Consider the following 7,330-nt stretch of genomic DNA (forward strand, 5'->3'; position numbering starts at 1 on the left):
TTATGTATTATATACACAAACAGTATACAAATCAACCAAGAAAGATACAGTACTTGCAGATCTTCTCTTCCAAGATTGTTAAATTCTTGTTTGCAAAGATTTTGGAGGTTTGAAAAGACTATATTTGTGCTGGTTTACCTCCTTCCTCTGAAGCTGGTCCCAGTTGATTTTGATAGGGAGCAAGATGTACAGCAAATAATCCTTTTGTTATGGAGTGCCACAAGTATGTTGATGATACCCTGTTATAAATCTCCATGCAGCAACTGATAGTTGTTGGGTTGACTTTCAGTAATTGTGCAATGCAACTTGTTAACAAGTATCAACCTTAAAGAGAAGAAATTGCATTTTAGAATAATTTACATCTAAATCCAAAAAAATGGGTTGTCATTGTTGCTTGGGCTGAAGAAGGAATTAAAGTAGCATCATTGTTGGTGTCTACAGTTACCTTTAAGTAGTGATATATGTAAGTTTGTACCCCAGACTAAAGCCAGGAAGGAATAATACTGAATAATAGAAGAGTTTGAAAAACAGCCTGGCCAAATTATATTTCATGCAGGGGATGTTATACTTGTTTGCAAAGATTTTGGAGGTTTTTTTCATGAACTTCCTGATCAAATAATTTCAGTGGGTCATAGGAGACAGAAAATTTATAGGCTAATGACATGTCTTAAAAAAGGAGGAAATACATCACCAAAAAAGAGAACACAAAATAAAGAAAAATTAATGCATAAAATATGCATAGATCAAATGTAGAAACAATAATTTATCCAAATAGACCATAGAGCTAAACAAAGATGAGAAACTTCCATCCCTATTTTATTTTCTTATAGCTTTTGCAGCCAGACTTTGACCTAGCAACTCACAAAATAAAAGTTGGCAAGCATATTTGAATTTGAAAAGTACATCTATGTTTAGAAAATGCTTATCATGTATGGATCATCTATTCGTAAAGTGATTGCAATGCTTGCCATGGCCTAAAAAACTAATTTACCAGAAGACAAGAACAAAAAAAGCCCTCTTGTTTTAACAATTAATATAAAAATACAGATAATCTTCAACTTATGATCAGTCATTTAACAGCAAAAAATGCTCAGGAGAATAAATTTGACTTATGACCATGAGATCTACTATAAAAAACATTGAAAAATTTGGCCCCATCACATGATGCCTTGACTTATAACTGCAACAACGTCTAGTCCAATTGTCATCATAAGACAAGGACTACTTATATAGGAGTGATGGCATTTTTGAAGTTTTTGCATTGTCTGTATTGCTTTTTGGTCTAGAGAACATTGAAATGGTAGCACTGCACATGTTAAGGATTTAAGCTTGAATATGATATGTTCCAGGTCAGTGTATATTTGAAATTCATATATTTTTTTCATACTGCAATGTCTGGTGACTCCTAAAAAACACAACTGTCATGTAACTAATAATTCTAACTGTTGTGTAGTTGGTCCGACGCAAGGAAGAGACGCCAGCCGGTTTGTGAGTTCAGCTCTTTATTGGATGGGGGGTAGCAAACTGAGGGATGAGGGTTACCTGGCCTCCTTAAATACATAGCCAGGTAAGCGGACAGCCAATGGGGTTGGCCCTAGGTTTCCCGCCGAAACTGGGTTTCCCGCCAAAACCGTTCAGGCCAACGCCCCCTGGTGGCTGTTGCTATGCAGGTGCCTGCATACATAACACTAACTGCCTATGCAACTATGGAAATTATCATACTGTAGCCCAGCCCACCTAGAAATGATAGAGAACATTAATTTAAACCAGGGGTTTTCAAACTTGGCCCTTTTATGACTTGTGGACTTCAACTCCCATAATTCCTGAGCCAGCATGCCTGGCTGAGGAATTCTGGGCATTGAAGTCCAGAAGTCATAAAAGGGCCAAGTTTGAAGACCCCTGATGTAAAGCATATCCAATATACCTCCTTGTTGAATAGAGTGATCAGTGTCCTTCAAGGAGACACACTTTCAATGCTAACCAATTATATGGTACTCTTATACTTATTTCAATTCCTAGTTGAATTTTTAAAAAGCGGATTAGGGTAATTGAAAGGCAGGAAATGTATAATCAAAAACAAAAGGATATGCTCTCCCACCTTAAGCATGGATTTGCATAAGATGTCTCTATGCTTTTTGCATTAATATTGAAATGTAAATCTAACAATTGCAATTTAAACAGAAAAACATACCATTTTTTACATACATAGACTTGGTGTGAGATGGGGAGAGAGAATATTAGCAAGAGTTCTTTGGCCCTGCTTAATTCACTATTCAGGCACAAAATTTGGATGGACTACTGCAAGGTCCTTGCACTCTTTCCTTTATATAATGGACTTGGAGTCTTTAATTTAAATCCAACTGGAAGGTGGACATAAAACTATGGCAGTTACAATGGGGGGAAAAAACCCTCATTTTGTTTCAAATTTTGGGACAAATAAATGTTTCACTTGCTTTTCATATTATGAATTAATAAGACAAAGTGTCCCTTTAAAAATACTAAAGGAAAACACTATTGCATACCTAAAAAGGTTGTTCTTTATTTGCAATTTTTAAATAAATTTGCTTAATGCATAATTCTACATTTCACACACTTTGGTTTAAAAGAATATATTTGATAGAGGAGGACGATTAAAAGCGTATTAGTCACAATTAGGTATTCAGCTTTGCACAATAGATCTGGCAGACAAATATATCAAAGCCACAGAAAACTGTGGAAGAAAACCAGTGAAAATAAATCTGCATTATGCATTACCATTATTATTCAAAAAGTCCTGAAGCCAAATTCACTCCTCATTTAAGTAAAAGCAATGCACTCAATGGCCTGGCTTTTATTAAGCTTCTGCATGTAATTATAAGCTGAAATTATAAATTAAAACTGCTATTTAAATTGCAAAGTTTATTCCTCAGACTTAGTGAACAAACAAATGACATTAGACTTCCTAAATGTGGTTGGGCAAGGAATAGAATAACATAACTTATGTCTTAAACTATCAGGGCTTGGTAAAACTGTCAATCTAGAAATATCTCTCAGCATGATGAATCATTTTTTTTATTCATCAGTTGTTCAGAAAATACAACCATTTCTACAAATTGAACATGATTTTACCACATTCAATCTCTTTCTTTTAGAAAAGGAGCAGCCACATGTTATCATCGTCAGTATTTATAATTTAGGGTACAGGTAAGGAATCATGAACCCTGGATCACCATATAGCTCCAAAGCTCTATTACTAATAGAAGAGGAAATATGTAGCTCAAGATTGAACTGTGTTGTTTATGATGCTCTCTGTTTGCTTGCAAACATTTCACTATCCAACTGGGTAACACGGAGCAGATATTTCATTACCCAACTAGGTAGTATCACAAGTTAGAATCAGTGTGGGGTTTGCTTGCTCTTTATATACTGCTCAGTAGCTTATTCTATCAGTTCTTGTGGGGTGTGGCTTTTTCCTTGGTAGTTCCTTAATTAAGGTATTGAATGAATGAACCTTTATTATTAAAGTACAACATGTATACAGTGAGATTGGCTGAGCCTCCCTTCATGCCCCCCCAACTCACAATGACAACAAACCCACCATCTTGTTACACCATGTAAGCTAATTGCACAACACACCGGCCTCGCAAGTCAATCATACATACAGTTATTTCCCATTCAGGAGCCTGACAGTCCATGGATAGAAGCTGTTCTTCAGCCTGTTGGTATGGCTGGCTATACTTCTATATCTCCTACCCAATGGTAGGAGAGTAAAGAGGTACCGACCAGGGTGTGAGATGTTCCTGAGAATTTTCCTCACTCTTCCAAGGCAGCAAGCCCTGGCGATGTCATCCAGTGGTGTCAGGGACAGTCTACAATGTTTTGTGCTGTGCTCACCAACCTCTGTAATATCTTCCTATCCATGGCTGTCAGGCCAGCATACCACACCACAATACAGTGCTCTCTATAGTAGACCGGTAAAATAAGGTTATTAGTCGTTGTTCTACTCTGTTCTTCTGCAAGACCCTGAGGAAGTGGAGTCTCTGTTGGGTCTTTTTGGCCACCTGGGTTATATTGACTTTCCAGGTAAGATTCTTTTCTATGTGTGTGCCTGAAGTTATTTACAATCTGGGGAGAGGCGCGGTTAAAGACACTGAGCTTGTCAGCTGGAAACCCAAGTGCCATATGATGGGGTGAGCTCCCATCCTTGCCCCAGCTCCTGCCCACCTAGCAGTTCAAAAGCCTGCCAATGAAAGCTTCCTTTGGTGGGAAGGTAACAGAGTTTTGTGTGCCTTGGTGTTGGCCACATGACCACATGACCATGTTGGCCACATGACCACAGCTGGCTCCCTCAGCTAAGAGATGAGATGAGATGAGCACTTCCTCCTAGAGTTGGACAGAGGAAACCTTTATCTTTGCCTTTATCTGCAACATACAATATAAGGACTGTAATTTCTACTATGAAAGATGGACAGGCAGAAGCCTGGCAAAGTGCATCCCTGAACACGAACAGAAGATACAATGAAAAAATCCTTAATCTCACAATACATGATTAGACTCAACCATAATTTCAACTAAATCCAAAAATGCTAGGGAATTCCTGGAAGCTTGACATTTAGAAAAATCAGCCATCAATAGACAAACAGGGATAAACCATAATTACACAGCATTCAAAAGAGACATTAAAAAGCTTAGAAAGAAACAAAATGATCAGATGCATCCTGTCTAAGCATCAACACCCAGATAAATGGGGATTAACACCAGACAAGCTATCAAGTAGAAACCAATATCCCGATCAAGAAACTACTAAGGTGTAAACCATACACTCATCAAAATTGCAGGACAAGCTTCTGTACATAAACGGAGCAAACCCCACACTCACTTGCACGGAGACTGTTAACTAGCTAGGTTGACTGCAAGCTACCCACAGATTAATATTCATTTCTTCTGTGGAAATAACATGTGACATGAATCTTTGGTAGACCTCATGAACCTACATACTGTATGCTACCAATCCCTAAACAAAGCAAAAAAAAAGCTGAAAATGTCATCCCCATTCTCTTCGTTGATAGTACCACATTAATGCATATTTAGTGCATGTTGAAATTGTAAAAAGTACTAGAATAGTTGGGAATCAGATGGTGTACAAATTGAATTAATCAACCAACCAACCAACCTACTAATTAATTAATTAATTAATTAATTAGATTGCATGACATAGTCAGGATAGCCAGGGTCAGGCTTCTAATTATATCTGGAGTATACCACTTCCCCTTCCTCATTCCCCAACCTCTTTTGGTAGGGTGCAGAAATAACTGCTTTAGTTTATTCCCCTCAGCTCTCTCTGGGACTCAGCTTCTCTTAAAGGATGGGGTATAGCTAACAACTTAGAATTTGTCAGGATTATTATTCATACTCTCTGATCCTACACGGTTATAGCTACTCTCTTGGCTTTTTGGACACTTTGAATTGCTCTGCCCCTGAGGACAACCTTACCTGCAATACCTTGTTTATTAATGTTAACACAGTTTGAAATTGGAGGTGGAAGTCTATAATGATGAACTTACCATAAACTAGGTTCCCAAGTGAAAAATTCATTCAATTTTCAATTTCAAGTGTTGGCTTTGACATTTACTTTTTACTTGCTGGGGTACTACCAGGATCACCTATTTTAAACTGACTTGTCTGATATAAACATCACAGGAAAGATTACCCTGTACATAGTATGTTATTATTTAATTAAATTTGCATGCTGCTGAGTCCTTCCTACTCCTGGTTCCTTACCATAAAATAGAATACAGAGAGAATGGTGGACCTTTCAAACTAGTCAGCGTGTCCTGGGCAACATTGTTCTAGCCATTTCCCACTGCATCATTTACTGCATCATTTAAATCAAGATGTTATGCATCATCCAGTGGTGGGATTCAAATATGTGAACAACCAGTTCTCTGTGTGGATGCTGCTTCTGGAAGTCCATTCTGGGCCTGGGCAACAAAAAATTAGCTAGTGGTTCTGTTGAACTGGTGCAAACTGGCTGAATCCCACCACTGGCAACACCTCTTGGCCTGTCAACACCCTTTGCTTCTTGCTTCCTGCCTGCCATCTGCTTCACTTGCTATTCATTATTTTATCTGGCCCAGTCTTGCTGAGGCTACAATACAGAGTGCCTGACACATGCACCTAATTATAATTATTAAGTATTCTATAAAGATGCCTGGACTTGCTGAGCTAGTCACAGAGTTCTAATTGTTGGAGTAATTCCCTAACAGTCAAAAGCAGGAATAAAATCTGAAAAGGGAACATTTTTAGTTTAACATTTAATTCAAGGCATAAAATCTCATAAATAACTAATATTCCATCCTGAAGCATGTAAAAGCTCATATGCCATAGACTGGGAGGCAGTGTCTGTCCTCTTTTACAAGTTTTAATAATCTGGAATTATTAAATGTTAGGTTGACCCTAACGTTAAGCACAATGGGAAGACCATTTTAGGAGAAAAGAGAAACTAGGAATAAGGACCAACAATGCTTTGGGTGCAATATATCTTAAATCCTTTGCAGTCCTTTGAACAAATATTGAAAGCAGATCCAAGTCCCATCCAGCTTTTGCAATTACAGTGAGCCATCATACCATTATATTATTAGAAAAACCTTTTTCCATATGCCTATACATAGAGTACATAGGCTTGACATTTGTACCCAGTTACACTAAGAACCTGTATTACATAGGAGTGAAGAATTTGCCTTTATTTTAATGATGTTCTTAATTGCTGTATGCTAATTACACTTATTGTTTTATGCACTGCTGTGAATTCTTTTAAGCAGAAAGTTACTCTAAATTGCCTGAACCTAGCAGATAGTACCCAACTATCTGGAAGAATTATAGGGTGGCTATGGCTGTTATTACACCATATTATTACACTATTGTATTTAGACAGTATAAGGGAAACTTCTTGTAAGATATAGGTGAGCAGTCATGTTTCACAGAGCATCTGCTTACCCCTAAAAGTGAATGGATTTTACTCAGCAAAGACTGTTCTGTCCTAGAAGATTTCTTAGCAAAATAACACATTACCCTAATATATGTTACTAAGAGCAACCATTCATTATACAGTACTTGGAGGTGAATTGTTCAGGAATGATTCATAACTCTATGAAGACATTTAAAATATTATTTTCTCTTTCAACCTCAGTCTGCTTTACACTACTGTATAGTATAATAGATAACAGAATAACAGAGTTAGATGAGACTTGGAGTTCGTCTAGTCCAGGCATGTCAAATTCACAACATCATGTGACGTCGTGCAACATATCGCGACTTTTTCCCCATTGCTGGCAATGGGGTGGGTGCAGTT

The sequence above is a fragment of the Vipera berus genome (genome assembly GCF_964194415.1).
Source record: "Vipera berus genome assembly, chromosome: 4".
Taxonomy (NCBI): Eukaryota; Metazoa; Chordata; class Lepidosauria; order Squamata; family Viperidae; genus Vipera; species Vipera berus.